This window comes from Gossypium arboreum, chromosome 4, assembly GCF_025698485.1.
Source record: "Gossypium arboreum isolate Shixiya-1 chromosome 4, ASM2569848v2, whole genome shotgun sequence".
Lineage (NCBI taxonomy): Eukaryota > Viridiplantae > Streptophyta > Magnoliopsida > Malvales > Malvaceae > Gossypium > Gossypium arboreum.
Window position 1 is genome coordinate 116,143,889 of NC_069073.1, and position 23,325 is coordinate 116,167,213.

Genomic DNA, 23,325 nt, shown 5'->3' on the forward strand with positions numbered 1-23,325 from the left:
GTAAAAAGGATTAAATTGAATAAGGGTAAAAGTTTAATTATAGATTAAAGAAAAATTAGAAGGACTTAAGAGGAAATTAAACCATTTCCTATAGCTGAGGTGGTTTAACGTGGAAAATATCAAAGATTTTATTGATTAAAAAAATATATATATTTATTTAATAATTAAGTATATTATATTATATTATATTATATTATTACATATATAAAAGAAACAAATAAGTTAAAAGAAAAGGAAATGAAAACGAAAACAGAGAAGAAACAGGGGAGAAAGAAGAAAGAAAAGGGGAAATAGGGTTTATGAAGCTTGGAGTTAATTGGTAAGCTCAATCAAGTCCTTTTCTCATAATTTTGATATTTTAGAAGTCTCAAAACTAGTTTTTGATGAAATTAAATTGTTAGTTTGGAAGTTCTTAGGTTTTTAAACAAAGTTCTTGTTGAATAAAATGATGAAATAGGGGTTTAATTGAATGAAATTCAAGTTAGAATAGATATAAGGATTGAATTGCAAAGTAAGCTATAAGTTTTGTGTTTTAGGGACTAAATTGAGGAAAATTCGGAATTAAGAAAATATGTTGAAAATTTAATAGTTAAATTTGAGTTTAAATGAAATTTGAATAGGAATAAGGTGTGAATTGGTGTTATAAATTTGGTTATTAACATTTTACATCAAAACAGTTTTGGGAAGTAGCAATGGTCTGACTTTGAAAATTCACTAAAAATTTTATAAATTGAACTAGAGGATGAAAAAAATATGGAATTAAAGCTTATTGAGTCTAGTTTCTTATAGTAGAAACAGTGTAAGCAATTAATTGATGAATCAAGAGATATTTGAAATTTTGTAATACTGGTTCGGGGTGATTTCGAGATGCCCTGTTTTAACTTTGGAAAATCATTAAAAATTGTACAAAAATTATTGTGGAGTGTAGTTTATATATGTGAACTCCTTAATGAATCTAGTTTCAAAATAAATAAACAAGAACCTTATTCGAATTCTGTACAATGAGATAATTTATTTTTAGTAGAGAGAGGTCAGAACTGTCAAATGAAATAACAGGGGAGTATTTAACGAATAAACTGTACTAAATGGCTAGACCAAAAATTCTGGAAATTTTATGGTTAGAATATATATGAGTCTAGTTTTAATGAAAATTTACGGATATTAATTTGGGGTTTCGTAGCTCAAGATATAAATAATTTAGTAACAATGACTCAAGTAGACAGCTTAATGGTGAAATTATATATATACATTAAAAATGGTTAAATTTGCATGTTTAGGCTCATGAATTAAATTGAATCATGTTGTATTGATGATTATAAATTATTATTTTCATAGCCAACAAAGAACCTGAAGCATCAGCATCGAAAGGAAAGGAGAAAGTCATCGAGGACTAAAACGGGAGAATTACGGTGTGTATTACTATAATTAGAATTTTAATTATTATTAATTGCTGAAATTTTAATTGTTATGTATGGTAAATAAGACTTGAGGTAAGTATGTGAAATTGAAATTAGAAAAAGTAAAATAATACCCTATTAACTCGTCGGACTAGATTCGATACAAATGGCATGCCATTGGATTTGTGATGTGATAAAGAGATTGTAGGTCGGCCGAGAAGATGTTTATGTTATTATATACTTCGGTTTATCCGAATAGGCATTTAATGCCTTATTGGTGTGTTTGGGAGGATATATTATATCGGTGTGTTATGGAGGATTTACAATATTCCGGGTGTGTTTGGGTTGGATATTCTGGTGTGTTTGGGTGGAAATCCGCGTATCTGTCATAGTCCGAGCTTTGTTAATAGGGTAAATAATTGAAATGAAATTTTGAAAATGAGATTATTTGTTAATAGGGTAAATAATTGAAATGAAATTTTGAAAATGAGATTATTTGTTAATAGGGTAAATAATTGATGTTTGTAATTTATTAATGTTAAATAGTCTTGGATTATAGTAATACCACTGAGTATATCCATACTCAGCGTACGGTTGTTTCCGTGCGCAGGTTAGTAGAAGTCAAGTGTCCCGGCTCAGTATCCAGAACAATCTCGACTCCAACACAAACTTGGTGATGTATATTTTTCTTTTGGGTAAAGGTGGCATGTACATAGGTGTTATTTAGTCACTTGAATATGTATATTACTTTGGGTAGTGAAGGATGAATTATAAAATTTAGATGGTTAAATGAAATGGTAAGGAAAATACATGATATTTAGATACATGAACATCAAGTTGTTAAATGAATGAAGTTTTTAATCAATTTTGAATGATGCTATAATAGTTATTAAATTAAAATTTTGTTAATAATATAAATATTAGTATATGAATGTGAAATATTGGTGTTGGTTGTTTTGGTTTGAATTTGCAGGAGGTTTAGGTAAAAATAAGCAGAAATGTTGCCGAAATTTTTATAAAAAAATTTGGAATACTCGAACAAGTCCCGTTCTACTTTTAATACGTGTTTGAACTTCGAGAGTTCAAGATAGGGACTTAATTATTATATTATACTATGAAAGTTATATTAATTGTAAATTATTCGTAAGTTGTCTGATATGTCCGGTAATACCTCATAACCTCGTTCCGGTAACGGTTTGGGGTTAGGGGGTGTTACATCTTGAACTCATAATTAAGTGATTCAAAGTGCGTTTACATAACGACCGAATTTTCTTTATTACCGAAAAAGTGTATTTTGGTCTCCGTTTCGAAAATGGATTCTTAAATATTTATTAAAAATATTTACGAAGTCAATTGAGTGGTTAATTAGAGTTTAATTAAGTAAATTTAGTTTAATTAAGAGTAATTAGGAAAAATGACTAAATTGAATAAAGGATGAAAGTTGAATTGTAGATTAAAAGAAAATGAAGAGGACCAAAATGGCAATTATGCTATTTGTCCTAAGTGAGGCAACATAAACATAAAAATCTGAGATTTTTTTATGTGTTAAAATATATATATTAAATTATTATTATATTATAGTATATTATATTATATATTATATTATATAAATAAGTAAAGAAACATAAGAAACAGAATGAAAGCAAACGAAACAGAGAAGAAACAGGGAGAAAGAAAGAAAGAAAAGAAAAAGGAAAATTTGGGTTTCAAGGCTCAAAGTTTAATTTGGTAAGTCAATTAAGTCATTTCTTCTTAAATTTTGATGTTTTAGAAGCTTTGGAACAAGACTTTGATGAAATTAAGTTGATATTTTGAGAGTTTATAGATTTTCAAGTATAGTTCATGTTGAATAAAATAGTGAATTAAGGGTTTAATTGAGTAAATTTCAAGCTAGAATTGATAATAGGATCAAATTGTAAAGTAAGTTATAAGTTTTATGTTGTAGGGACTAAATTGATGAAATTTTGAAATTAGGAAAGTATGCTGGAAATTTAATATTTAAATGAGAGTATGGATGAAATTTGAATAGAAATAAAGTATGAATTAAGATAGAAAAGTAAGTGAATTTAGTTAGAATTAAATTGAAATTAAAGTAAATCAACATTTTGTACTAAGACTATTTTGGACAGCAGCAGTAGTCTAAGTTTGAAAAATCACCAAAAATTGTAGAAATTGAATTATAGGATGAATAAAATATGAAATTAAATATTATTGAGTCTAGTTTCTTATAGAAGAAACGATATAAGCAATTGAATTGTAAATTATGAGATATAATGAATTTTGTGAGACAAGGTCAGAATGAATTCAGGTTCCCTATTCTGACTTTGGAAAATCACCAAAATTGAATAAAAATAATTAGAGGCTTAAACTTATATTTTTAGAATCCCTAATGAGTCTATTTTCATTAGAAATCAATGAGAATGTTATCCGAGTTCTGTACTGTGAGATAATTAATTTTTAGTGAAGAAGGGACGAAACTGTCAGACGGCAGAATAGGGGTGAATTTAAAGAATAAACTGTACTTAATGGCTAAACCAAAAATTCTGAAAATTTTATTGTAAGAAGATTTGTGAGTCTAGTTTCAGGAAAAATTAGCGGATCTTAATTTAGAATTCTATAACTCAAGATATGAATTAGTAATGTATTAATGATTATGAATTGTATTAATTTCGTAGTCAATGTGGTACCAGAAATCTTTGCTAAGAAAGGACAAGACAAAGTCAACGGGAGTTAGCTCGAAAATTACGGTTTGTATTTCTATAATCCGAACCTAATACTTAATTGTTGAATTTATTTCTTAATATGTATATTAAGTGTTTTGAAGTAAGAATTATTGTGTTTTGCAAATGAAATGGATTGATATAGTATGTGATGAAATTATTGAATTTATATTGATTGAATTGGCGTATATATATATAGATATATATATTGAATATTGAATATATATTGATTATTTGAATTGAATTGAAATATAAATTGTTTGAAAATTTTAAATATGAGATTTGTGATATTTGGATATTTGTTATTGAAAAGTGAATTGAATTGTATTGGATTACGAATTTATGTGATTAATTAAAATGTGTATTGATTGAAAAAAATTGAAAGTGAATTGAATACCCTATTAAAAGTATCGGGCTGAGTCGGATATAGTTGGCATGCCATAGGATTGGAAGTGTTTAGGGATTCTTCGACCTCGAGTCGATGAGACCTTTGGGTGTCACTATATTTCTTGGATAGATTCGATGAGGTCTTGGTACCAACTTTACTTGGTGGGCCGATGAGACCTGGGTGTCAAATATTGCTTGAACTATCCGATGAGGCTTTGGGTGCCATATTGGTGTGTTTGGTTGGATCCGTGTATCCGCCAAGGTCCGAGTCTTGTTAATAGGGGTAAATAAGTGAAAAGATAAGTCGAGTGAATTTGATTGATTGAGCTATTGGAATGAAATGAGAAATTGAATTGAGAATTGAAATTGAGATATGAGATTGAAAACATGAACCAAAAGGTTCATGAAATGAGTGAAGTTCAAATGGATGATGATTGATGTTAGAATGAATTAAGATGGTATCTTGTTAAGAAATAAAGTGTGAAAACAAGTGAATTGTGAATATATTGTATAGAATTTATACGGTAAGTAAATGAAAAGAATTGAACAAATATGCTATTGTGTTTGTTATATGACTTGTATAGAATTTATATGGTAAGTAATTGAAAATTTATCTATAAAACAAACAAATGAATACTTATAATTGTTATTGTGATTTTAAGTTTAATTGTTATATTATTAAGTGTTCGGATTATGGAAATACCACTTGAGTATACCATACTCGTGTGACGGTTTGTTTCGTCTTGAGTTTAGTAAAGATAGAACGTTGAATCAGCATCGATTCGATCCGAATTCATTAAGGTAAAGTGTGTTAATTATTGGTAATGGCATGTACCTAGGATGTTTTATGAGAGTCATTTAGGTTGTAGATGTACTCATGAAATGAGTAAATTATGGTTGGCAACGGTATGTAGTATGAATTTTGAAATTTACTAAAAATTCGTAGTGATTCTAAATTAGTCCCGAATTGAATTTACTGTTCATATTGGACCGCGAGGGCCCATTAAAGGGACGACATCTTAAAACTAGGATGTGTGTAAATATTTACTTTAATTAATGACCGAAATTAGACCGTACTGACTGGTAATGTCTCGTAACCCTGTTCCGATGACGGTATAGGGTTAGAGGGCGTTACAGTTTCGAAGCTAAGAGATAGCTATTCAAATGCTATGCGACCTCTCAACCCAAAAATACCTAGATCCCATCCAAAATGTTGTCGTAAGTTGGTTGATTTTCTAAACTTGAAAATTGGCTGCTTCGATGAAAGCAATTTAATAAGTTTTACCTTATCCGTGTATGTATTATTCCCCATTTCCTTGAAAAAATTCGTCCTCAAATCTTGTCTTTGGTGGAACAAGAAAGAATTTTTATCACAAGTGGAATGATTTAATAGAGCTTGTCATGCCCCAAAATATAGGGGGTTAATTGTAATGGATAAACCAAAATTTGAACAGCTAGGCTTGATGGTTAAGTGCTACTATGCTATCCTAGAGGTCCTAGGTTTGAGCTTCCTTTCTCACATTTCTTTTCATTTTATTTTCAGCAACCTAAAATAAAAACCACTCTAAAATATACTTAGTCAGAGATAAAACTTAATAAGAAATGGATGATAACCTAATGGTTAAACGTTATTTTATTCCCTTAAGTGACTTAGGCTCGAGCCACTCTATCCCCACATCCATTTTATTTTTTCGACAGCAATGCGAAAATTGCTATGCCGCCCCTAGGGTTCCTCAAACCCTAGGTATTTAACCCAACTTTTCCTAATTAAACTTGACTTCTTGTTTTATTTTCAATCCTTATTAGAAATTTTCTTTCATCTCTCTATTTCTTCCCTTTTACTTCTCTTTCTTCTTTTTTGTATCAAAATTTACATCTTTTTGCTGTTGAATATTTTGCTTTCCCAGATTAAAACATCCTTCAATCAATCGTTTTACAATTGATTTCGTAATTTCCATAAATAGTATCTCGATCTTTTCCAAGTAATGGTAAGTACACCTCATTCCAAAGTTTAGATCCTAAATTTCTGTAATTTTTTTATCTGGCACTAGTCCTACGTTCGATTAAACAATCCTTTTTCAATTCTTGACAAATATATAGATAATCTTGATAAATCTTGAAATCAATCATTATCTCGTGTGTAAATATCGTTTGAAGAACCTAATTTAGGTGAATCAAACCAGAACTGAGCATAAGAAACATCGATCGGACCCTCGATGAAAGGTGTGTGTCTTTCCTAAGCAATCAGTGGTGATTATGTGTACGATTAGGGCCACACAGTCTTTCACACGGGCATGTGGACCACACAGGTGGACCACATTGCCTTCCACACGATCATGTGCCTTGAAAGCCTTAGGCTAGTTTGTGAACCACACGACCACAACCCTTCTACACGACCATATCTCTCTTGTAGGTTAATTTTTGCATTTGCCACATGACCACAATCTGTTACATGGCTTGGCGACGTGGCCGTGTAACCCTTCCACACGGCCTGGACACATGATTGTGTGTTCCCTGTCTTACATTTTTACCCTAAAATTTATGTTATGTGTAATTTAGTCCTTGTATATTCCCTGAATTATTTTTAGGGTTTTAGTTCACTCAATTGGGTCCTTGATAATATGAGTATTTTGAAATTCTTGATCTAATTGATTGCTTTATTACTGTTATATGCACGATATGTGAATAATAAACTAATAATGTTATTCATACCACTTTATTACTGATTACATGTTCAGCATGTCTACTACTACTGTTTAATGATTACATGTTAAACATGTCTATTGCTAGTGATGAATTGAGTGTATGTTAAATATGTCTATTGCTAGTGATGAATTGAGTACCTGTTAAATATGTCTATTTCTAGTGTTGAATTGTTCTATTACAAAGCATTACATATTGCATTGCATGGGGTGAGACGATATGTACGGAGAAGATGGAACGAGTAAACTGATGGACATGATTGATAGATTGATAAGTGTCAAATGAACCCTTTGAGATATAAATCCCAACAAAATCAATTAATGATTCTAATTAACCTTCCAAGAAATAATCATTGGCAAATTGAAGGATGAAGAACAAATTTCCACGGCTCTTTGAAGAAAATCAAGAAGAAAACTACTTCTAAAAACCATAAGAAAGAAATCTTGCACAAAGAAACTAACTCCTAGAGTTGAAAAATTTATTAATGAATGTAATAGGCCCAATTCGCCCGGCCCATTATAAACCAAAAATAATAAATGGCCCAAAATTAGTCAAAGTCCAAGTTTTTTTTTTACAAATAATAAAATAACTCAATTAACCCAAATAAATCCTCAAACCCAATAAAAATATATAACCCAATTAGCCCAAATAACCCATTACCCCAAGCCCAAAACACTAAGGATTTTTTCGGCAGAAACCCTAGAAGTTTCAGCCACTGCAGCCTCTAGCCGATTCTTCCACTCGTGCCATGCTCCACGAACGACTCCTCCACGCCATACACACCTGCAACTGAAAATAACCACAAGCAATAGACAGCAAATGACAGTGATGAAATTTATATTTTTTATTTTATTTATTTATTTTTGTTTTTCGGCTATAAAACCGAAGAAAAACGATGTAAATGGGGGGTTTTTTTTTCTTTTTTCTTTTAGTCACAAAGAGAATAGCAGAGATACTAAAAATCCATTCGAAATTAGCTTTAAGGTGATTTTAGATTGTAGTCTTCTTGGATTTTCATTTCTGTTTCGTCATTCCTTATCTATTGCATGAAAATAAATTTATAAGAAAGAAAAGAAAGAAAGAAGACTTATTTGTTGTTGGAGGAGGCGTTGAACTCCTTGTTTGCTTCGTCGAAACTGAAATCAAGGCGAAGATTTTGAAGCCTATGAGCAAGGCTTTCAGATTTGTGGTCGAACGGGACTAAACTTGGCCCTTGCTTCATGGCCATTAGCCGAATATGGAGGCAAAGCAGTAGTGGAAAGGTCTCTTAGGTTCGACCAAGTAAATAGGGAATAGGTTTTAGAATTTTTCTTTTTTTTTAATTGGCATTTAAATGGCTGCATATTGGATTTTAGTTTTTTAGAATTGATTGTATGCAGAATTCAAAACGGTGCCATAAGCTGGATCCACACTTTGGCGCTTCAGATGGTTAATTTGCGAATATAGTCATTTTCTTTCGCAATGACTTTTTAATTAGTCGTTATTCACATTTTATTTGTTTTAAATTTCTCGTTAGAATTTGCGCGATATTTCAGTTCAGCCCGGATTTAAACATTGTGCTTTGAGACTCGGTATATTTCCAGTTTCGATCCCTGCACATTCTCGCACATTGCATTCTAGTTCTTTTTTGATTTCAATAGTTTAATTTATTAATTATCCCTTTCATTTTAACTTTATTTTAATTGAGTTTCTTTATTTCTATGTAATTCATCTTTATTTTTTTAAAAAAATTCACTTAGTATTCATTTTTTAATTCTTATTTATTTATTTATTTATTTATTTTAGCTACTTTGATAATTTTATTTTATTTTTAAAATCATTATTGTAAAATTTTATATCATATCAATTAACATTTTGTATAATATTTTTCTTAATGTTTTTAAATTGTTGTGTATTATATTGGCTCTTAGTGTCCATATTGCTCTGTATATTATGTGTTGTGTTTTATTTTTCATGTTATTTTATATATTATTATTGTATATTGTCAATCAGTCTTTTGTACTATTACTTCAATTTCTGTTCATCTATGTTCAAAACTTGTTATATTTTATTCTAATTTATTTTTGGATGTGAGCTCATTGCTATTGTGTGTATGTTAATTTGTTCTTTTTGTCCACTTGTATAATATTTCATTTATGTATATTGATTCATGTTTGTAACTTTGATTTTTTTTTTTATATTATTGCACTGTGGTTCAAGTTTCAATGTTTTGATTGATAATAATCGTTTTTTATTTTCAAGTCGAATAAAGGCGTTTTGAGCGAATTCTTAATTTCCTTTATCATTCAAAAATTCTGAAATAAGGCCATATCCAATATTTGGGGAGTTCGAAAAATCGTGCTCAATCGTATTGGGTATGATTTTTCCGGTGAACTAAATATTTGGATAACCTTTTTACGAGTTTTCAAAAGTCGAAAATCAATCGCATTTTAAAGGTATAAGGGATCATATTCAATCGTACTGGGTATGAAACTGCATATCTTTGAAACGAGAGAATTTTGACTACTAATTTAAACTATTCAAACATTTTAAAAAGGGTTATACTTTGGAAAATCTTTTATTTAAAAAATGTCCTTTGACATAAGGATAGCATCAAATCAATTTGGTACCAATTTTTGGGCGTAGTGAGGATGCTAATCCTTCCTCATGCGTAATTGACTCCCGAACCCGTTTTTTATTTTACAAGAACTAAATTTATTTGTCATTGAATAAAAACGTTTTAATAGGTGGTCCAATCACACCTAAATCAAGAGATTGGTGGCGACTCCACATTTTCGTTTTCAAAAGTCGATCCCCATTGTTTTCCAAATAAAAAGGGTTTCGACAGCTTGGCGACTCCATTGGGGATTGAATAAAGAGAGTCAGGCCATAAAATTGATTATTTGCTATCCTTTTGTCAAAGAATTGAAAATTTGTTTTGAAAATCATGATTCTTTTAATTGCATTTGTTTGCATGATTGTTGTGGTTCGAGTATTGTAGAATAATATGGCATTGCATTGCATGACCGCTGTGGTTATACCTGTTAAGTGAGAGTAAGAAACTATGCTTTCGTGAGGTTTTCACCTCCGTATGGGCTAGTGGATTGCTTTCGGGATATATCTGTACCTATGATTTCGGGAGATTTTCATCTCCGCATGGTCATAGGGAAATGTATTCCCCTGAACTGAACTCGATTCATATGAGCCTATAATGGGTGAGAATTGAGGAATCTGCTGGTTCAGGTACCCTTTCTTTAGAGCCGAACCACATATAGTGAATCTTGAGAAGCCACCTTACGTAGAACCTTGCCCAAATGTAGTGGTCACCTGAATAGGTACTTTATTTGATATTTATTTCACTTGTACTAACGTGTTTTGTTTTTGTTTTGTTTATAATTACATTGCATTACATCATCATAGAAAGGAGGTGTTGATTCATATTTGATTGCTAAATAGAACAGTTTGTCATAAGAAAACGAATTTCCTGATGAAGTGGATTATAATACGGTTGTCTGAATTGACGGAAGAAGGCTGACAGTTCGTGGAGAAAATCAAGTCTTTACTTGAAGATTTAAGCCGATAAAGATTGTTTGAGAACCATCGCGTCTCGATTTTCTTAACAGAGCTAATTAATGTCTTGAAGATAATGAGTCATGGCCTGGATCAAGTAAAGAAGGGCTAGTGGAGGCATTTATTGGAGGCTTGCGAGATCTGGATTTCAAGAAGAAAAGGGATTGGTGTCTTCGCCTAGAATATGAAAGCAAGGCCTTATATGTAATCCGTTTTATGTAAAGGAATTTGTTTTCTAGAAAAGTTGTTCTAATGGAATTAAATTCAAAATCAACACCTCTCTTTCTTTTGCATTCATCCCATGCATTTGCATTGCATTGCATCATTTCAACATTTGCATTAAATTTTCATAAAAAGGGTCCCTAATTAGTTGAAATCATTTCAGTTAATCTGGGAACCAATAAAAACTTACCAACCAAACATTGTTACGGTACCCGTGTTAAGACAAAAGATATGGATCAAAGATTGGAAAGACTTGAACAACTTCAAAGAGAGATGCAAGAACAGTTACATATACAGATGCAAGAGCAACTGGCGAAGATTAGGCAAGATATGAGAGATCTGGTGCTAGAGTCTCAAAGGAATATGTTGAACCAGTTGTCTCAATTGCTGACAAAGGGGCTTGAAGAAAAGAAAAGTTTCATGATCAATACTTGGAAGGAGAATGAGGAGCCTCTCTACCCTCCTGGTTTCACCCCAACAAATACTCAGCCACAAGGTGTACCTATTGTGAGAATTCAGCAATATCAGGCCGGTACCTCTGCACCGGTAGATTACCCGACAGGCTCAGGCTCTAAGCCGGGGGCCAACCCAACAAATATTGAAGTTCTTGATCTAGATGAAATGGAAAAAGCAGAGAGGGAATTGCCAAGACAACTTGAGGATCGGTATAGGTGGTTGGAGGAAAAATTGAAAGCAATGGAGAGTGTTGATTTCTACTCTGGGATTGACACAAAGGATCTAAGTTTGGTCCCCGATCTAGTACTCCCGCCAAAATTTAAGATTCCAGAATTTGAAAAATACAATGGGACTAGTTGTCCTGAAGCTCACATCACAATGTTCTGTCGAAGGATGATAGGGTATGTTAACAACGACCAATTATTAATTCATTGCTTCCTGGACAGTCTGATCGGGTCAGCAGCTAAATGGTACAATCAATTGAGTTGTGCTAAAATCCATTCATGGAAGGACTTAGCATAGGCTTTCATGAAGCAGTATAGCCATGTAACGACATGGCATCTGACAGAATTACCTTGCAAAGTATGGAAAAAAAACAAAATGAGAGCTTCAGGCAATATGCCCAAAGATGGAGAGAGGTAGCAACACAAGTCAAACCGCCTCTTTTGGAGAAGGAGACTGCGATGCTTTTCATCAATACTCTAAAAGCCCCGTTCATTAATCATATGTTAGAAAGCGCTACTCTGAGCTTTTCAGATATAGTAATGTCTGGTAAGATGATTGAAGATGCGATAAAAAATGGGAAAATAGATATGGGAGAAAGTGCCAAAAGGTCAACCTCGGGAAACAAGGCAAATGAAGCGAACATCGTGAGCATGCCTTTCAAATTGGTCAACATAGGCCAGCCAAGGGTTATAACCACTAATCATCAAAGAGAATTTGAATGACATATCCAAAGAGAGGTCCAGGGAATAAAAGTTTACAAACTTTTATGTACTTGGGGTGTTTTAAGCAATGGGATTGTGGAAGAAATCCTTATATTTTTAGAGCTGATTTACAGTAATATTCAAAACACGCTTGTTGTCTTAAGCCTAGGGGCAATAAGAATTCTTTTGTGAAATAGGCTTGTGTCCAAAAATTTTTATTTCAATAAAATGCATTCTTTTTGAATAAATATTCTTTCATTCTTTATATATTCTTTTGTTCTTTGGACTATTTTTTTTTTTAAAAATATGCTTTCATTCTTCATTCACGATCATACCATACAAATAACTATCCTTGGAATTTGCCTTTATACCTACTATAGGTCCCCAGATATCAATGACATGAGCAACAGCAGCAGAATCGACTCCTTTTGGGGTGAGAAAGTCATTTAAGTGGATCTCGGGACTTTGAAGATGGCGAGATTGTGACTTATTTCCGATTTGTCAAGGACGTTAGAACAAGATGAAAAAGCAGATCCTACTTTATGAAGGGTCAATGGACATTGTGATCAAGGGGCAAAGATTGAAACCTGAGTCACTATAAGGACAAAATGAATTGTCTTTGAGTTACTTCAAGAAATTCAAAGATGTTTTCACATGATCATGTCGAGATATATTTGAGATATTAAGATCTGTGGATGATACAAAATGTCTATACAGTGCCAAAAGGACACATGTTAAAGGTTTCATGGTAGCCACGCTAATCATGAGGTTTGGGTATTGTTGATCCACCATGGAAGGGGATTGCATTGGTTAAAGCCACATTCATTTCTTCACAGATTTTCTCCATGTGGGATAAGGATGTTATTAGGCCATTCTCATCGATTCATCTTAGTAATCATTGATTACTTCACGAAGGGGGCGAAGGTCGCTTCATATGTCAATATTACAAGATCGATAGTCATCAAATTCTAAAAAAAAAAAGAAAAAAAAGGTTGCTGACGAAATAATGTCAGAAAGGATCACTTTTAAATACAACTACACAATGTCAAAATTTTGCAGTCTATTCAAAGATCAAACTCTATATCACAGTGCAGCAAAGGCATTCAAAAAGAAAAACAAAAGTACAAAAATAAAAAAAAAGAAAAGGAAAAACAAACAACAGAACAAGGGTCATAGTGAAAAATGACCGAGTCTTGTAAGGATTGGCATAAAGAAGTTATCATTTACCCTCTATATTTGTCGAACATGGGCCTGGATCTTCACCGGGGCAACACATTGATTTATAGGACTGAAACAGTTTTTGAGAACGAGATGTTTTGTTCTTTTTCTTCGAGTCTTGGCAGAACTAAAGTTGGATGAATCAGAATGGGTCAAATCCTGATATGATTAATCAAATTTAAAAGATATCATCGCGATCGGATGATGCGAGCTTATGATGAAAGGTCTATCTTCGAATTCCATGAGGGGAGCTTGAAATTGAAGAAGATCCTTCTTATACAAAAGGACTTCAAAGGAAGAAATATGCCGAACCAGGAGGGACCCTAGGTAGTAAAGAAGGCCTATTCTGGAGGAACATTGATATTGACCGGAAGGATTTGCCCAATCCAGAAAATTCAAAATACAGTCAAAGAGTATTTTACCTAAAATGGGAGAGGCCAAGGTGAAAACCCGCAAAGGGCGCCTTGAGACCTTAAAAAAAATAAAAATCAAAAAAGAGAAATAAAAAGAAAAATAAAAATTTAAAAATGAAAATAAAAATAAAAAAATAAGAAAGAAAAGGAGAGGCCAGGGCGAAAACCCGCAAAGGGCGCTTTGAGACCAAAGGGGATTTGAGTTGAAAACCCGAAAAATGCGGCTCAAATTTTGAAGAAAGTGGGGCATACAATAGTCTTGTCGTGCCTGAATTAACAATGAAAGAAGTATTTTACGTCTTGGGGCATTGACAAAGTACTTCGAATCCCCTAAACACAGATTGAGCTCAGAATGGTCCTCAAGAAGTTGGTACAGAGAAGCTCAAGCTGCGATATTTGGGGCACCTAGCTTTCCATTTTTACCCATTTTTTTTTTGTTATCTTTGATTACCTTGTTATTTTCAGGTCACATCCAAATAGATTTCTTTCTTGGTTGCATTTACTTGTTTGTTTTGAGCTATGTTCTCAATTAATTCCTTTCTTGTCCACGGTTATGATCTCTTTCAAGCATTTTGATTAAAATAATGATTTTGGGGCTAATAATACTTTCATAAAGGGGGGTTTCGCATATTACTTTGGGAAGTTTTTAAATAATACAGGAACCTGAAATAGGACTATTGTTTAAAACTTACCAAGCTTAAGGATTTGAAATGTTTAAACCCAAATTGAGATTATCTCTTTGGATTTTCTGTCAAAGATATTAATTGGTGTTATAATCCCGGAAAAGAACAAGTAATGGGGTTATTCTTGAGAAAAGAAAAATGGTATTCTGTATTCATGCAGATATCATGCATATACATCTTTTCACTATACCCAGGGAATGGTATAACAGATCAAATTGATTGAAAATCCTATACTTCTGAGTTGTCACGGGATAGATTGAGGAAATCAAATGATTATTCCCCTGAGGTTGCAGTGGGAAGTTCAAACTTTATGTCCTAGGAGTTACAATGTAAGGGACTTTAAAATTACAGTGGGGCAAGCTTGTTGAGCAGAATGTGATTGTTTCTTTGAGTTTTCTGTCAAGAATACCAGTCGAACAAGATGGCAGCATAACAAATCAGTGATAGTACCCTGGTGAATAAAGAGCGATGATCTTTTTAAAAAAAATCATTTAAAAAGACCATTCTCATTTTTGCATTCATTCATAACACATCTAGTCAGGAGCATTTGATTCATTTCGATCATAGCATCCTAATTATTTGAAATCAGTATCACATCTAGTTAGGATCATTCGATTCATTTTGATCGTAGCATCCTAATTATTTGACATCACTCATATCTCATTTAGTTAGGAGCGTTGGATTCATTTCAATCATAACATCCTAATTATTTGGCACAAACACGCGCATATAACATCAAGTCTACAGGACATGTTTCCTAGAGGATAGTGTAGCGACAGTGGTGAAGTCAGATCTTGTCTTCCTGAAGTTGCAATGAAAAGATCGAAGGCGCAAACCTTACCTCCCCGAGGTTGCGATGGAGCGGTGGAAAACGGGTCCTATATCCACGAGTTACTGATGGAGCGGACCACGATGGTGAATCTTATCTCCATGTATCGGCAATGGAGCGGATTTAAGCCACGAGCCTTATCTTCCTGAGGTTGCAGTGGGGCAGGCTCAATATACAGGTCTTATCTCCCTGAGGTTGCAGTGGAGCAGAATGAAGATTGAAGATAGGAAGAGGCAAATCTTATCTCCATGTATCGGTAATGGAGCGGATTTAAGCCCCAAGCCTTATCTCTCTAAGGTAGCAAGAGAGCAGGTTGAAGATGGTAGTCTTATCTTCCTGAGGTAGCAAGGAAGCAGACTGAAGATTGAAGATCTTATCTCCCTAAGCAGTAGTGGAGCAGATCGAGGATGGCGAATATTATCTCCATGTATCGGCAATGGGGTAGATTTTAGCTATTGACCTTATGTCTCTGAGGTAGCAAGAGAGCAGGTTGGTGACTGTAGTCTTATCTTCCTGAGGTAGCAAGGAAGCAGACTAAAGATTGAAGATCTTATTTCTCTAAATATAGGCGGAATAGATTGAAAGAGGCGAATCTTATCTCCATGTATCGGTAATGGAGCAGATTTAAGCCCTAGATTTATTTCCTTGAAGTTGCAGCAGAACAAATTGTAGATGGTGAATCTTATCTCCATGTATCAGCAATGGAGCAGATTTAAACCATCAGCCTTATCTCTATGTAGTAACAAGAGAGCATGTTGATGATTGAGTCTTATCTTTCTAAGGTAGCAAGAAAGTAGACTGAAGATTTACGATCTTATCTCCCTAGACAGTAGTGGAGCAGATCGAAGATGACGAATTTTATCTCCATGTATCGGCAATGGAGCAGATTATAGTCACTGACCTTATCTCTCTGAGGTAGCAAAAGAGCAGGTTGAAGATGATTGTCTTATCTTCCTGAGGTAGCAAGGAAGCAGACTAAAGATTAAAGATCTTATCTCCCAAAGCAGTAGCTGAGCAGATCAAAGATGGTTAATCTTATCTCCATGTATCGGCAATGGAGCAGATTTAATCCACCAGCCTTATCTCTCTGAGGTAGTAGGAGAGTCGGTTGGTGATTGTTGTCTTATCTTCCTAAGGTAGCACGGAAGCAGAACAAAGATTGAAGATCTTATCTCCCAAAGCAGTAATGGAACAGATCAAAAGATGGCGAATCTTATATCCATGTATCGGTAATGGAGCAGATTTTAGCTACTGGCCTTATTTCTCTGAGGTAGCAAGAGAGTAGGTTGAAGATGATAGTCTTATCTTCCTGAAGTAGCAAGGAAGCAAACTGAAGATTGAAGATCTATTTCCCTAAAGTAGTTGCAGAGCAAATTGAGGACGGCGAATCTTATCTCCATGTAATGGCAATGGAGCAGATTTAAGTCACCAGTCCTATTTTCCTAGAGTTACAATCAAGATTCAGCAAAACCGGGCAAACTTGGCCCTATTTTAGGTCTTTGCTTCATTTCGTTACACGACAATGAGCAAAGAGGGGCAGCTGTAATAGGCCCAATTCGCCCGGCCCATTATAAACCAAAAATAATAAATGACCCAAAATTAGTCAAAGTCCAGGTTTTTTTTTTTACAAATAATAAAATAAACCAATTAACCCAAATAAATCCTCAAACCCAATAAAAATATATAACCCAATTAGCCCAAATAACCCATTACCCCAAGCCCAAAACATTAAGGATTTTTTCGGCAGAAACCCTAGAAGTTTCAGCCACTGCATCCTCTAGTCGATTCTTCCACTCCTGCCATGCTCCACGAATGACTCCTCCACGCTATACACACCTGTAACAGAAAATAACCACAAGCAATAGACAGCACATGACAGTGATGAAATTTGTATTTTTTATTTTATTTATTTACTTTTGTTTTTCGGTTATAAAACCGAAGAAAAACGATGTAAATGGGTTCTTTTTTCTTTTTTCTTCTGGTCACAAAGAGAATAGCGGAGAAATATATGCAGATACTAAAAATCCATTTGAAATTAGCTTTAAGGTGATTTTAGATTGTATTCTTCTTAGATTTTCATTTCTGTTTCGTCATTCCTTATCTATTGCATGAAAATAAATTTATAAGAAAGAAAAGAAAGAAAGAAGACTTATCTGTTGTTGGAGGAGGCTTTGAACTCCTTGTTTGCTTCGTCGAAACTGAAATCAAGGCGAAGATTTTGAAGCCTATGAGCAAGGCTTTCAAATTTGTGGTCGAACGGGACTAAACTTGGCCCTTGCTTCATGGCCGTTGGCCGAATATGGAGTCAAAACAGCAGTGGAAAGGTCTCTTAGGTTCGGCCAAGTAAATAGGGAATAGATTTTAGGGTTTTTCTTTTTTATTATTATTTTAATTGGCATTTAAATGGCTGCATATTGGATTTTAGTTTTTTAGAATTGATTGTATGCAGAATTCAAAACAGTGCCATAAGCTGGATCCACGCTTTGGCGCTTCAGATGGTTAATTTGCACATATAGTCCTTTTCTTTCATGCTTGACTTTTTAATTAGTCCTTATTCACATTTTATTTGTTTTAAATTTCTCCTTAGAATTTTTGCGGCATTTCAGTTTAGCCGGATTTAAACATTGTGCTTTGAGACTCGGTATATTTCAGGTTCGATACTGCACATTCTCGCACATTGCATTTTAGTTCTTTTTATTTCAATAGTTTAATTTATTAATTATCCCTTTCATTTTAACTTTATTTTAATTGAGTTTCTTTATTTCTATGTAATTCATCATTATTTTTTAAAAATCCACTTAGTATTCATTTTTAATTCTTATTTATTTATTTTTTTAGCTACTTTGATAATTTTTTTTAAAATCATTATTGTAAAATTTTATATCATATCACTTAACATTTTGTAAAATATTTTTCTTAATTATGTTTTTTATATTATTCTATATATATATGATTCATGATAGAATGCTATGTATATTATTAATTTTATATTACTTTATACATGTGATTTCTTTTAAACTTACCCTTATATTTTGTTATATATATATTTTTATTATTTCAAGGAAAAATCCACATATTTTATGTATCATTTAAACGATTATTATTCACATAATTGGTGCATATATTTGATCATATTATTTTAAATATATATATATTTAAAAAAAGGAAATCCATTTGTATATGTAATAATGTTGTTAAAATATATTACATATATAGCTTATGATAAAGTTAATTCAATCTTATAGTTTATATTTTAATTCCATGATATTTTATAGAATTTCTACTTGTATTTCTTTCCAAATTTATTATATGCATAATTTATTCTTTAAATATATATATATATATATTATTTCTCTGTTAGTTAAGATTTTTCATTTTCATATAATTTTATTATATATTGGTCATTCATCTTTCATGTATATTGTTCATTCCTTATTTTTATTGTGTCTTCATTATATATTGTTTACATCGATTTTTTTTATTGTATGTATATTATCACCTTTAAATAGATATGTATTGTTTTTAAAATATTTTTGTATGATATTTGCTCCAAATCTCTTCTTTCACAATATTTTTATTTTAATACCCATTTACTTATTTTTAAGTTTATTTTATATATGTAAACCATTGTCAAACCCTAGCATGCATTATTTATTTGTAAGTTTTTCATATAGTTTTTAAATTGTTGTGTATTATATTGGCTCTTAGTGTCCATATTGCTCTGTATATTATGTGTTGTGTTTTATTTTAATGTTATTTTATATATTATTATTGTATATTGTCAATCAGTCTTTTGTACTATTACTTCAACTTCATTTATCTATGTTCAAAACTTGTTATATTTTATTCTAATTTATTTTTTGGATGTGAGCTCATTGCTATTGTGTGTATGTTAATTTGTTCTTTTTGTCCACTTGTATAATATTTCATATATGTATATTGATTCATGTTTGTAACTTTGATTTTTTTTATATTATTGCACTGTGGTTCAAGTTTCAATGTTTTGATTGATAATAATCATTTTTTATTTTCAAGTCGAATAAAAGCGTTTTGAGCAAATTCTTAATTTTCTTTATCATTCAAAAATTCTGAAATAAGGCCATATCCAATATTTAGGGAGTTTGGAAAATCGTGCTCAATCGTATTGGGTATGATTTTTCCGGTGAACTAAATATTTGGATAACCTTTTTACGAGTTTTCAAAAGTAGAAAATCAATCGCATTTTAAAGGTATAAGGGATCATATTCAATCGTACTAAGTATGAAACTGCATATCTTTGAAACGAGAGAATTTTGACTACTAATTTAAACTATTCAAACATTTTAAAAAGGGTCATACTTTGGAAAATCTTTTCTTTAAAAAAGGTCTTTTGACATAAGGATAGCATCAAATCTATTTGGTACCAATTTTTGGGCGTAGTGAGGGTGCTAATCCTTCCTCATGCGTAATCGACTCCCAAACCCGTTTTTTATTTTACAAGAACTAAATTTATTTGTCATTAAATAAAAACGTTTTAATAGGTGGTCCAAGCACACCTAAATCAAGAGATTGGTGGCGACTCTACATTTTCGTTTTCAAAAGCCATTTTTTTCCAAATAAAAAGGGTTTTGACAATGAAAATAATTATATTCTTAATGAAAAATGAAGAAGCGTTTATGTAACAACCCGATTTTTAGTGGTGACGGAACAGTGGTTTAGGACCACAAATTTATGTCGAATCAACACATAAATATTATTTTTAGAATATTTATAGAGTCATTAGAGTCATATTAAAATTTGGTTTAGAAATATTAATGTTTAGATAGTTAATTAAGAGAAAAGGACTAAATTGAAAAAAGTGCAAAACTTGTTAATTAATTCATTTAGGTGATTAAATGGTTTAATTAATAATTAAGGAAAGACTTAAGTGATAATCAAGCCCTAATTAATATAGTGGGATGGAAAATTAATGGAAAATGACAAACTAATGTGATTTGGATGGCAATTTTGTAAATTAATGAAAGTTTAATCAAAATTAAACAAAATTAAAGAATGAATAAACAAATTCATTTTTCATTTTCTTATTAAAATGGCCGAAATCCATAGATAGGTTGAGGAAAAGTTTCAGTTGTCTAATTTCTTTGCATGTAAGTTCATTTTTTATTCTGTTTCTTATAATTTTTATGTTTTTGATATCATTACAACTAGGTCTAGCTAGCTCGTACATTCGTTTTTGATTCTGTTAAAATTTTTTAAAGTTTAAATTGATTAATTTTGAATTTATATGATGAATAACATGTATCTGGAGCTTTGATTGTATTGTTTGATGATTTTGTATAGTGATTTTTGTTAGCTTTTGATTTTAGGATTAAATTGTGAAAATGTTAAAATTTTAGGGTTTGATAGTGAGTTTAATGTTTATTAAGGACTGTTTAAGGGCCTATTATATTTTTATGGACTATTGAATTGATAAAAATGGTTAATTTGATGAATTTAGGGTTAAAGGACTAAATTGCATAAATTGTAAAAGTTTTGAAAATTAAAAGGGTATTAATTGCAAAGTGGATTGAAATGTGAAATGTAAGCTGATAATTGAGAAATTTTATATTTTAGATCAAGATCCAGTAGATATTCGTGGAAAAGGAAAAATTATGGAATAGTCCCTAAACTTCAGCAACTACTACAATTCAATCCAGGTAAGTTCGTATGGTTTAAAATTTAACATCTATATGAATTATTTAATAGTATAACATGATACAATATATATTCAATTATTGATAATGAATGATTATTTGAGATATGTTATTGAATTTGATGTTCGGATTGGATTGAACGCGAGATAGAGTATAGTCGTAATATGGTGTGTTGTGGGGGATTGGAGTGGAGATGGTTTTGGAGGGATGGATATATATTTTTTGAGTAAACTGAGGTTTAGAATTTTTTGCGAACTCTCGTGTTATAATACTCTTTGTTTGGCGTGTTTCGGTTGGACTATCTCTTATGAGCATTGGCTTGTTTCGGTTGGACTAGCTCTTGTGAGCATTTGGTGTGTTTTGGAGGGATTGACTCGTATGAGCATATGGCATGTTATGGTTAGACTGATGATGTGCTCCTATCCGTAATTCGCTCCTCAAATTGAAAATCTCGGTAAGGTAATTTGTTTAATAAATTTGATGGATTTGCTATACATTTGAGTATTAAATTGAATGTATATGATTTATTGGTTGAGATTGTGGATGAAAGGAAACCTTTGTGGTTGAATAGTTAATGTTTGAATTGTTGTAATTATTTCGGTAAGATTTATCGTTTAAAAATGTCGAACTTACTAAGCTTCATTGAGCTTACTTGTGTTATTTAATGTTTTTGAAGATACTCAGAAGGTTGGACAATTGGATTGGTGCTCAAGTCACACTATACAACTTAATTTCGATAGTTTTGGGGACGTTTTTTCTGGTTTATATGACATGTATTAGGTGTATATGTCATTATAAATGTTTTGGATGTGTATAATGTTAAGTATGACTTATTTACATAATGTTAAACTATAAGATATATGTGAATGAGTTAGATATTTGAATGCAAATAGAAATGGTATGTGTTAATGATATGTGTATTTGAGATACCTGTGATAAGTACATTGGTTAGGTGTTGATTTGATGAATTGATAAGTTGTATTTAAGGTTTTATTTTGATGTACAATTGTTATGAATGAGGGTACATTGGTTAGGCACTTAATAGGTTGATTTGGTATGTTTTTGGCTTGATTAATGTCACTTTGAATAGGTGTTTTGGTTGGTAAATGGTTTACTTAGGATCCAAGCAAGCTTGAAATGGTAAACTTGTTGTTTAAGGTTCATTTCAGGTCCACACGGCCTGAGACATAGGCGTGTGACCTCTACAGTCCAAATTTTCTAATTTTTTCTTAAACTTTCTATATGTTTCCAATTTAGTCTCAGATTGTTTCTAATGTATTTTTAGGGCTTTGAAGGCTCGATTAAGGGACGTTATGAATGTAATTGAATGTAATTAGATTATGTTTGCATTGATGTATGAATTGAATGATTTAATGTTCTGTTTGCACGGTAATGCTCCGTAACTCTATTTCGGTGACGGATATGAATTATGGGTGCTACACTTTATATAGTTCTAAACTAAACTTCCTTATTTATTTAAATAAGAAGTAGTTTTAAACTAAACTAAACTTATTTGATTAAGAAGCACAAAACTCTTTAACAACTTAAAATATTTAAAATATATCCGAATTCAGAATAAATAAATAAGAAAATAATAAAACCTAATAAATAAAATATTTGGCTCATATATAATAAAATTTAAGCCTAAAAATTGAACCGATTTAAACTTGAATTAAAAGCTCGAAACTCCTAATTTCCGTAATAATCTCATCTAGAAATTTTGCTCGTGTAGTCTTCACTAAAACAATCATAACTTGAGTTCTCGAACTCGAAATTGAGTGATTCAAAGTGCGTTTCAAAGCTAAGAGATAGGGCTTCGAATGCTATGAGACATCTCAACCAAAAAATGTCTGGATCCTATCCAAAAAGTCATCATAAGTTGACTGATTTTCCCAACGTAAAATTTGACAACTTCGATGAATGCAAATTAATAAGTTTTACCCCATCCATGCATGTATCATTTACTTTTTGATTTTAAAATTAGTATGTTTACTTCTAGTTTATTTTTAGTTTGTGTTTTATGTATTATCCTGATTGAAAGATAACATATTTAGGATGCCTCAAAATAAGTAAGGATAGTATTGCTTTAATTTACTTTCTGAGAGCTTAATTCAAAGAACATAGAGGATATTTATTTTTATGAGCAAAAA

General features: G+C 31.9%; 1 long non-coding RNA gene across 1 annotated transcript; it reads left to right on the top strand.

The window, feature by feature from the left end:
- Positions 1-223: 223 nt before the first annotated feature.
- On the top strand, positions 224-2,192 carry LOC128291656 (uncharacterized). The gene is made up of 3 exons (XR_008281466.1): positions 224-319; positions 1,336-1,409; positions 2,008-2,192. It is a non-coding gene; the product is annotated as an uncharacterized LOC128291656 (long non-coding RNA).
- The last annotated feature ends 21,133 nt before the right edge of the window (positions 2,193-23,325 follow it).